This window comes from Acomys minous (assembly GCF_964271855.1).
Source record: "Acomys minous genome assembly, chromosome: 3".
Classification (NCBI taxonomy): Eukaryota; Metazoa; Chordata; class Mammalia; order Rodentia; family Muridae; genus Acomys; species Acomys minous.
The window spans coordinates 63,689,572-63,700,940 of record NC_140485.1 but is presented as its reverse complement, the minus strand read 5'-3'; the positions used below and the strand labels follow the sequence as shown (position 1 = coordinate 63,700,940).

At 42.0% G+C, this 11,369-nt stretch overlaps 1 long non-coding RNA gene across 2 annotated transcripts in view; it reads left to right on the top strand.

The window, feature by feature from the left end:
* Positions 1-621: 621 nt before the first annotated feature.
* The window catches only part of LOC311594029, a 50,820-nt gene continuing 40,072 nt past the window's right edge, over positions 622-11,369 (top strand). The window contains exons 1-3 of one of the 2 annotated variants that reach the window (XR_014777912.1): positions 622-695; positions 10,303-10,526; positions 11,185-11,310. This is a non-coding gene — a long non-coding RNA (uncharacterized lncRNA). Of the gene's footprint in view, positions 696-4,439; positions 4,720-10,302; positions 10,527-11,184; positions 11,311-11,369 lie in introns of those variants that run through there. The other variant, XR_014777913.1, reaches the window with a different exon arrangement.

Below are 11,369 nucleotides of genomic sequence, written 5' to 3'. Positions count from 1 at the left end.
CACTTCACTGGCTGGCAAGTAATAGGTGCCATGCTGTTTTGTTTCTTCTAGAACCAGGAGGTCTCTTCCCTATGCCTTAACCAGTTCCTGGCATCTCCCTTCCCCCTTCCTGCCACACTGCTAGTATCTCAGACTTCTTCATCCCTTTCTAGTAAAATCCAACTGGGAGAAAAGCCACATTGTGCGTGTTCTTCCAAGGCTTTCTCTCTTCTTTCCACGTTTCCTCTCCTGTTTGTCCTGCTTTAGCGTTTTTGTCTGTTGTGTGGTGTGTCATATGTCGTTGTGTAAAAACACACCTTAGAACTTCTTCGTGACTTCTTGCAGCTCTCTTTTCTGTAGGTTGTATGTGGAAGTTTATCTGGCTTTCTTGTCTAATTTTTCCCTGAGTCATTCGTGTTTCTGTGATCTTCTGGGGGCCTAGTTGAGGTCTGAATAACCTAAAAAAGTCTACTCACACACCTGGATATGTCACAATGTCACCACAGGCCAAGGGTGTGTGCCTCATCCAACAACCTAGCTTTGTGTGGGGGTCACGTATCTTGAGAATAGCAAAAGTGTTAAGTCATAGTGGGCCCATTTTCCAGGTCACCAGTTGGGTCATAACTGTGCTGTTCTGTTGGACAACACCAGTGCTCTGGCCTTCCAGATGCAGAGGGCTGACAAACAGATTTTTACCTCTTTACACCTCAGCTCAAGTGGGTATATACAAGAGAGAAGGGTTGGCACCTCCTACATAGCCCTATTATCAACCCTTTCAATATTTTTTTCATTACCAGAATTTGAATTTTTTGTGGTTGCTTCCATCAATGTTGTTCCACTATGGCCAGACATACTTAGTGGGTATTGAAGTGATCACACCTGGTCTGTACCCTTGCTATCTTATGGCACCCACTTCTCAGTGTTGGGGAAATGCTAGCTGGTCTGCTGAAAGATTGAACAGTGAGTAAAATTTTTAAAAAGCAAAGTTCAGCAAATGATCATGCCCACGACAGGCTGTTTTCAAGGCAGGAGATTTTACTTGACAAATAGGCTGATTAGACATTCCTGAATGTCAAGGCAAGCTTGGATGCTGTGTGATTCTATGAAAAAAAAATGATTTTGGGAGACTGGAATTATTTCTAATTTTATAAAAAGTCAGATAATTTTTGTGTGTGTGATTTCAAAGCTCCACTCCCCAAAAACTTCAACCAACCACGTTATATGTTCACAGAAAGACTGAATAAAATTGATTAACATGACAATGTGAGTTCACAAATTTCAGAAATGGTAACACTTTTTAATATGATAATAGATGAGCAAAGTACTTTATTGTATTTTTAAATAATCTAATCATACTTTAATGGCATTCAAGTAAAACATCTGCACAGTCTTGAATTATCTCTGCCGAAGTGAACAAATTTGGAAATTTCCCTTGGTTATATAGTCTCTGGTACAAGAAAAGATATTTCTAGATGTTGATTATTATTTTTTCTAATCCTATGTTATTCATTAATATTTTATCCTAGTGAGAAATGACCCCAGATATTTTCTTTATCTCAGACTTAATAAAATAGTAAAAAATTAGCAGCTTGGTTGCTAGTGAGGTCAACTGTTCGTTCTGAATGGCAATAGTAATCTTGCTTAAGTTCTTGTGTCTATAAGAGAGTTTCAAGGCCATTTAGTTCAATTTTTAAAATTTTTACTTACTATAATGTTTAAGTGGTTATGTGTCTCCATGGGAGAATTCTTCAATATGACTTTGGCCTGGTAGCTTTTATGGAACACTATGGGTAGGAAGACTTGGAAAGAAGATTTATCTGCTTGAGCGCTTGACGCAGAGACCATGGAACAAATATGCCGTTCTCCATGTGCTTGCTTGCACAGCACCCCCTTAAAAATTCAGTCAGTTGTAAACTTCTTTAAGGGGAATAGTCCCTCCAGACATTCTCTGGCTACTCTTAGATTATTTTGTGGAAGAGAGGGTCATAAGTGGGACCTGTCTCATTTCCTTTCTAATTACTGTGATTTAAAAAAAAAAAAACAACTTAGGAGAGAAAGGATTTACTTTAGCTCACAATCCCAGGTTGGCAGTCCATCTCCCTGGGGGACTCAAGGCGGGTACTTGAAGCAGCTGGTCATATCCACAGACAACAGCCAGAGGGAGGGAAATGAGTGTGTGCACGCCTACGTGCTCAGCTCAATTTGTACACTGTTATGCCATTAATGGTTCAGTCCGTGCTATGCTGCCATTCACTTCAGTGTGGCTCTTCCAACCTCCATTAGCCCAGATACGAAAAATGTCTCCCAAGGAGGTCCGTGGCCCAATATGACGTAGGAAACCTCTCCTTGAGACTCTCTTTCCAGGTGGCTCTAAGTTGACAATTAAAACCAAACACCACAGAACCACAGTCTCATATGTTAGTAACTAGCTAGGGCCAAGCAGTGGTTCCATTTTTTTGACAAGGCTGGTGATTTTCACTGCTAGAGTTGGGCTTTGTCCTGTCTGTTCAGCCTCCTTCTTTCTAGAACCTCCACTGAGCCTTGAGTTTGAGGTACCAATCATAGATCAATACAACCGACCGCCTACTCTATAGATACCAAACAGTGTGTAGAACGTGCTGGAATGGAATTCTCACGAGGGTCCTGCCTCTTCTTAGCACCCAGTACAGCACTTGGCATAGAACAGACAGAGTGCCCTCTGTCCTGGAAGAAAGACTGCCAGGCACTTCATGTTGGGCAGGCTAAATGGGAACACAGAAACCCCAGACAAGGCTGAGTAAAGCATCTAGAATGCTGTCCATGAAGAAACAAGACCAGGAGCTGGAAAGATGGCTCAAGTTCACATACATGTGCCTGCTACTCCCGCAAAGGACAGGAGTTCAGCTCCCAGCACCTGTATCAGGCAGCTCACTACTGCCTGTAACTCCAGCTCCAGGGGATCTGACACCTTCCTCTGGCATCTGTGGGTACCTGCATGCAGTGCAGATGACCTCCCCCCAAATGACCCACACATGCAAATATTAAAAGTATAAAAATAAATATAGGATAAACAAATAAAACATAGACAAAAAACCCCTGATTTATCTTGATGTCTTCATTAATGATTAGCATCAAAGCCGATATAGAGATTCCAGCCTTCAAAAGCATTTTAGATCATTAAATAAACTAAACCAAGTAGTGTGGAAATAAAGAAATCTCAGCCAACATCGATCCATTTACTAAACTACATTCCCACAAAGTAAAAAAGTAAGATTCAGTGTGATCCAACTGCAATTGATTGCCAACCATAATCCATCATTTTCAGTTGTCACTACAAACAAATGAAGACCTCCTTTACATGTAATTTTAAACTATTTTCTGTTTGTGTGGGGTATCTGAGCATAGTTTTGCCAAACCAGCTCCATACCAGAGGAAACTAATTAGTGTTGTCACTTGTGTGGATAATTATTGTATTTATAAGCTAATCGTAAACTCACTCTGGAATTATTCTCTTTTCAGCATGCAGAAATAGCATAATTCTCTATTCATTATACAGAGCCATCCTAGGAAGTGTCTGAGCATCTTGGGATAAAATGTTTCCAAATGCACATGCTTGATGTCTCCATTAAGGAGACTGAGACTTGCAAAGCTCCACGCACTCAAGTTGGCATCTGTATAGTGCAGGAAGCAAGTCTGGGAGAGGCACGCGAACAATCTGCGGACTCCACTGGGGGATTATGGGTACCTTCTCCTTTGAATTATTGCTTCAGTGATGCAGAACTTGGCTGAGATAAAGCACCTTTGGGACTAAGACTGAAAGCAGATGTTGGGACATCTGCCTCCTTTACTTATCAGAGGTCTATTATTTGCCTGGCTTGGTAAAGCTGGTGTTGAGTAAATCGAGACTATTTAGCTAGACTTTAAGCCACAAATCTGTTCGGTGGTTTAAAGAGGAGGGGAAAAAAAGATCCCAGAGATTTGGGCTGTATTCTGGAAGAGCTGGATGTGGAAATATCAGCAGCTCTTCAAAATGCTTGAACTTCCTGCAGTGTGCACCGAAACAGCTGGCGATCATCTGGTGGAGTGAAAGCTGAACATTTGGAACAAATGGGTAAAGTCTAAAGTAATGGACAGGCTTCCTCCACTTGGACTGGCGGCTGGTCTTCATGCCGCATAGACAAAACAAGCCTCTTTTCCATCTAGGATATCACAGGCAGCTGTGTCATGATTAGGAAAACACTGCCACAGTGAATGTTTGAATTATTGATCTGCATGGACCGCAAGTCAGAAACCTACCATTCGGAAAAGCTCAAACAATAATGCAGGTTGCGCAGAATTCAACATCCCAATAGTTGAGGTATTAAAAAGTCGAGGCGAGCATATTTGTTCTTCCTCTGCACAAGGCAGACATTGCTAGTCAACTGCAGCTGAGCCTTTCTGAGGCACATTTCTCCACCCCAGCTTTCAGATGGCCACATGCTTTAGCTCAGAGGATGAAACTCACTTATGGTACCTAGTAGTAGTGCCAGCTGAAGGGCTCCATTCACTTTTTCACAGGGATCAGGGTAGATGACACAACGAGGCTGCATTTGAGTGAAAACCCCATGCTATCTTAGCACTTACCCAGACTGTTCTTGGATCTACTGAGGATGAGGCATCTGGACCAAAAAGGAAACAACACCCTCTTGTCTACCTCCGGAGTAATGCCAATGACCCTCTGAGGGAAATGCCTTGTTTCCTCAAGCTACCCTTGGATATAAGGTATCTGATTAAGTTCCATCAAATGTCTTAGTTTACCTTTCTGTTGTAGTGATGGAACACCATGACCAAGGCAGCTTATAGAAGCAAGGGTAAGTTAGAGCTTATGGTTCCAGAGGGCTCGCATCCGTGATGGCGAGGGGAGTAGCTAGGTATGTAAGAGCACTTGTTGTACGTGCACGAGGACTCAAGTTCGAATCCCCAACCTCTATTAAGAAGCCTAGGAAACGAGCTTGTAATCCACCATTCTTGAGAGCAGAGGCAAGAGGATTGCTGGGACTTGGGATTTTAGCCTAGCTCCAGGTTCAGTGAGAGAACCCCGCCCCCATCTCAAGGAAACAAGGTGGAGAGTATCAGAGCAGGGCCGCAGGCATCCTCCTCCAGCTTCCACCAGGGCCCGTGGCCACACACACCACTGGTTCACATACGTGTATGTGAGGAGGCTGCAGTAGCACCAGAGAGATCACATCTTGGACCACAAGCAAGAGGGAGAGAGAGAGAGACAGACAGAGAGAGAGAAAGAGAGAGAGAGAGAGAGAGAGAGAGAGAGAGAGAGAGAGAGAGAGAGAGAAAGAGAGAGAGAGGGAGAGAGAGAGACAGAGAGACAGAGAGAGACAGAGAGAGAGAGACAGAGAGAGAGAGAGACAGAGAGAGAGGCAGAGAGAGAGACAGAGACACAGAGAGAAAGAGAGAGAGAGCTAAATAGAAATGGTGTACTGCTTTTGAAATCTCCAAGCTCACCCCTTGACACTCCTCCTCCAACAAGGTCACACCTCCTAATCCTTCCCAAACGCTTCTACTAACCAGGGACTAAGCATTCAATGCAGGAGCTTCTGGAACCATCTGCATTCAAACCACCATGCCTGTATCTTAAGTGCTCCCTACTTATGGAGAATCTGTGTATAGCTGTATTTCACTCTTGTTTCTTTTTTTAATTTAATCAATTTATTCAGATTATATCTCAATTGTTATCCCCTCCTCCTGTTCATCCCGCCCTCCTGCTTTCACCCTATTCCCCTTCCCTAGGTCTGTGACCAAGGGGGACCTCCTCCCCCACTGTATGGTCATAGGGTATCAAGTCTCATCTTGGTAGCCTGCTTATTCTTTCTCTGAGTGCCACCAAGCCTCCCCACCAAGGGTAAGTGATCAGGTATGGGGCACCAGAGTTCATGTCAGAGTCAGTCCTTGCTCTCTACACAACTGTGGAGAATGTCCTATCTTTTGGCTAGATCTGAGTAGGGGTTCGATGTTTACTACTTGTATTACCTTTGGTTGTTTCAGTAGTTTGAGCAAACCCTCCTAGGCCCAGGTCCACTTGTCATAATGCTCTTCTTGTGGGTTTCTAGGACCCTCTGGATCCTTCTATTTCCCCATTCTCCAATATTTCTCTCACCTAGAGTCCCAATAGGATGTCCTCACATCTATTCCAATCTCCTGGTAAATTCACTGTTGTTTCAATGGAACATGCTTTTACATAGTCTTGGGATCTAAGAACACATGCTTGTTCATGAAATTCTGTTCCCTGTGGGGATAATCGGCCCTGCTTCGACATCCTGTTGCACCCTGGCTCCTTTGCTCTAACTTTCTGCCTTGTGCTTGTCCTCGGCCACGTTACTGCATGCTAGTTATCCACAATGTGACCTTTTGTTCTTTTCATCCACCTGCAAGCTCATCACTATGAGCTCAGTGCCTTATCTCACCACATTCCCTTTTCTTTTGTGAATTTTAATCTTACCTATTGACATCCAGGCTTCTCTCTGAATGGGACTGACTTGTTCTGGTCCTGTCAGATCTTCAGCATATCTGCCACAGTGGCAGCTCTTGGTCTTCCAAGGCTGTCCTGTAACTTTTTAGTTATCTATTAGCAGCAAAGACATTTCATCTAATATGACCTGATTGTCTTCAAAGGGTTTTTTCCACTTGTCTTCATCTTTGGGGATGTGTAGTATAGAAAATGGCCAAGGGCATATATGAATAAGTAATGTTGCTAAAATCATAGTAGAGTGCTGTGAATGTAACCTCAGGCTCCCATTAGGTTTCAGACAAAGGTTGTCTGAATCTAAAACACGTTTTAACATATTTTCCCCAAATATGTGATGGTTTATAAATAAGTAAACACTGTTTCATATTAGGCTGATTCAATAGCATTTTTATTTAATCAATTTTTTTCTATGCAAAATATTATGTAACTTAAAAGCATGTAACACACACATATATATTATAGACAGAGAAGCAAATGTGGCATTATGTAAAATATCATAATATTAATAATTAATGTCTCTGCAATCCTTCCTTAGTTTCATTTTATATTGGTTGAAACTGATTCAGATATCTAGGGCTATGGTGCTAATATCTGCTGAGAGCTTTCTATGCTTTTCTGTCAGACACATCCTGAATTGGAGTATGGCACATGCATTTCTATATGTATGCCTTTATCAGGCTACCAACATTTGGGGTATAGTTACTTTTCCTCCCAAATACTGTAGTGTCTCCCGGACAGACCACCATTGTAAATAGAATAGAAAAACATAACTTGTATGAGATTATTTTGTTACATGGGGGAAAAAAAAAGCAAAGTTTAATGGATGGTGGGGGTAAGCTGAGATGATAGTGTGAACACCAGGCATGTGGATCAAAGGGATCTTGTTGTCACGTACCAAATAATTCTTGAACTGTTTCACACTTTAATATCTTAAGAACTGTGAAAATTTTCAATGTCTAGTTGATGAAATAATTACAGTTTGGATGCTGGCATTGATCCGAGTGATTCCTAAGTGCACTCAAGCTTGAGAACCCTGCTCTCATCTATATTTAAAAAACGCTGCCGAAGAAATTATGGCAGTGAGCCTTGCCACAGCTCCAACAGAGCCGATTAGTTTGCCTGTGAGACTTCTGATTCCCCTGTGGTCCGTTCCTTCTAATACACAGCTAATTAACTCATCTTCTCACATGGGGAGGTAAGCTCTGAATTTTGTGTGACTCGGTGTTGGATACGGAGTTAGAGTATGGACTGGAGGAAAGACAGTGAGGCTGTCATGGGCCTCCAGTTGTGCTGCATTGTTGTTGTGACTCAGGTTACGTTGGGAGAAAGGTGGTGCTAGGTGAGCATTTTAAAAATTGGACTTAATAGGGGTCGATGTTTGAATGTAGATCACACTGGCCTTATGAGGTGTTTAGAGTCCCGTGGATGTTGTACTCTGAAATCTGCTGAAAATGAAGACAATTTCACTGAAAGATGATGGTTTCACCTCTGGATATGTGAGTTAAAGAATGCCTGTAATATATATATACATAAAATGGGATTACCAAGCCCATAGATTTGGTCACAGGGATGTTCAAACAAGGAGCCCATTAAGATGATCAACGGCTTGTCAAGCTAAAAGGCAAAGAGATAGCCAAGGCAGGGCTCTGAACCCGGATAGAGGAAGCCAGGGATATGAAAGGCCACTTGGAAGAAAGTCACTGGGGCATAATGTTACAGAGAGAAGCAGAAAGTGTGTTTTTAAGAAAGGCAGGGAATCATCAGAGAGGTCAGGCAACGTGAGTACTGAGACAGACCAGTGAATTCCATGGGAGAAGACCATCAGCAGAGCTGCACCATGGCGACAGTTTCATGTGTCGCATGTATACCATGATATTACGTGGGCATTGTTTCTCTCCATTAAATCATAGTGTTGAGGCTAGAGACACACTGTACATGAATCACATCTAGCCATCTATGTTGGCTAATCTTGGTTGTCAGCTTGAGAAACCAGAGAAGAGAAGTTACTTCTATAAGACTGGTCCAAGAGCATGCCTGTGGAACATTTTCTTGATTGCTAACTGGTACCGGGGACTCAGCCTACATCCACTGGGCACTGTGACTCCATGAGTCTCATAGAGCTAAAACCTTCCCAATGCCCAGTGATGACACAGCCAATGGTAACTTATGATGCACTGTTGTGTTTTTTTTCTCTTTATGTTGATGCTTGTGTCCATATGTCATATTTCTCCAGCCACACAAAATTGGAATCAATACAGTCACAGGCACTACATGAATTGAGTATGATAATAAGTTATTGTTGCTAGTGTGTTGCTTTTCATTTTTTAATTTAAATTTTTATTAAAAATTATTCAAGAGTCTGTATTTTCCTCACCTCTACTGTCACCCACCCACAGGCACACAACCCTCTCTCTCAAATATGACTCCTGGTTCTTTAATTATTACTGTTATCCCCTCCCCACAGTCCCTTGGATACATCCGACCTGCTGAGTCTATCATATGCACATTTGTTTAGGGCTGCCCTGTTGAGTTTAGATAACCTATAAGGAGTTCATCTCTGCAGAAGACTGATTCTAGGTCTCTGAGAAGTCATTGGCTGCCTGTAGCTCTTTGTCTAAGGCTGGGGACCTTGTCAATCTATTTCTTATTAGGTTCACTCCAAAGAATCACATTTCCAGCAGTGGCTTCACATAGCTTTGGTTTGCCCTGCCTCTTTTTTGTACTCATACTTGGTTTAATACAATTTTGTTTGGCTCACAATGGTCCTAGGAGCAATAGGTTGTATAATATATACGTTTAATTTATATATTATATGTATGTATACTACAGCCTAGGTATGTAAAAGGCTCTGTCATCTAAATTCATGTCAGCAACAGTAAAATTGCCAAAGATGCTATTCTCAGAGTATATCCCTGCAGTTGAATGTGAGTAATTTGTACAAGCAATTTTAAATTCATTTCTAGAACTTTCTTTGGTTGGACAATTAGAACATTTCATTTCCACGGTAGCATTGGCAGCACTCAGTGTGGATTTGGAAGTCAGCTTGCACTGATGGAATTGAAATCTCTGCATTGAGACATTCTCTAGAAAAATTTCACAACTAGCCGACACTGAGTTTAGAGAAGATAGGGTAAAAAGAGAAAGCAAGAGTCATTTTGAATCCATAGTCCTGAGGCCATATTGTTGTACCAACTTATAGACAACATTTGTTAAATATGCCTTCTCTTCCTCACCCCTAGTTTGCTGAGAGACGATAACATAGAACTCATGTACATAGTATAAAATAATACAAAGCACATAGCACATACCGCACAGATTATGACTGCTTTTGTATCCATTGGCTTGCCAGATGACATCTACAGTGTTTTCATTTAGTACAGTGTGTGCTTGCCTGAGATTTTAGAAGACTGTCAGTGTTAAGTCTCTCATTTTTGCATCATTGGTACATTAACGTGCTAATATTAAACTTAAAATTGTGTTCTGATTTGGTTCTAAGTTTGTATTTGAGTTGTGCTTCAGAGTTTGCCTATATACACATATACTTAGGTATATGTATGTGTATATACTTATGTATATGTGTATATACCATCTTAGATTATGGAATTACCAACCTCCCTAGTAGGATAGAAAATTATGGAACCGTTTCAAGATTTATAAATGTTTAATCTGGAAATGATGTGTCTTGGAGAGTCTGAGTGAGTGTACATCTATTGCCAGAATCCTTGGCTAAGCAGCCTAGCCCTTTCAGGCCTTTCAGGCCTGGACCTGGTGTGTGCCCTAGTTCCCATGCCTGATCCAGACTGGAATGCTTTTCATCCATGCAGCAGTCAACGTGAATCTGCAGCAAGCATCAGACCCCAACTTTCCGCTGAGGATCCTCCAAGGCCTCCTGGCTCAGCAAGCATCAGATCCCAACCTTCTCCACTGAGCATCCTCCAAGGCCTCCCGGCTCACCTGTGATTTATCAAGCTCTCTGTCACCATGGTGATTCGTGTTGATTATCCATCCTGAGACTTACTCCCAAATGGCTTCAGGTGTCTCCCTTCAGGTATTTGTCTATGATCTGTTATTTGGAAAGCCTCCTGGCACACAAGATAAAAAAAAAAAAAGGACTCTAACCGCCCCCCCCCCACACTTTCCTTCATTTAAAAAATCTGCAAATCCCCACACACCAGGCTTTACTCTAAGATTTCCATTATCTGGGCTTTAACGAAAGCACTGAGAAGTAAGCACTGTGAAGACTGCTTTTTCACAAAAGAAGGAAAGGGCGTGGGGCATTGTAATAACTTGCCCTAGTGTACACAGCTGTGAAATAATGGCATGGAGTTTGAGCCAAGTTGTCTGAAGCACCTATGCCCCCATACTCTGTATCCCTGCTCAGGATGCATGTGGCCCTGGCTGCCTCAGGCAGGCAATGCTTAGTCCTCACGTACCAGTTTGAAACCCTTTGGGATTATCAGGGCTACATTTCTGCTATGTGGCTGGATCCTGGAAATCCATCCGATAGTCACAGGTTTACAGTAACACGTAATTTTAAGCCAATGTGTATTGCATCAGAAACAAAAACAAAACAAACAACAATGGGGAAATGACTTAGTTTTAGGGGATATTTCTTGCTGATTTTTTAAAAACACCTTCATACTAGCTATGGTTCAGCTGGATTGACTGCAACATGAATCACCTGTGGTTATTTTACTGAAAATTAGGTGTAGATTGGCAATAAATACTCCCATAAGCCTGGAGGATCGTCTCACCATTGATCCCCACATGTCCACTTGTGCCATTTGTCTATGGTCTCCCAGTGAAGAAGAGGCCGTGTCACCGTGGAGATGGTGAGTATAAGGAACCAGTTTTAAAAGCTTATCAATAACATCCTTTTTTGATTCTAGTT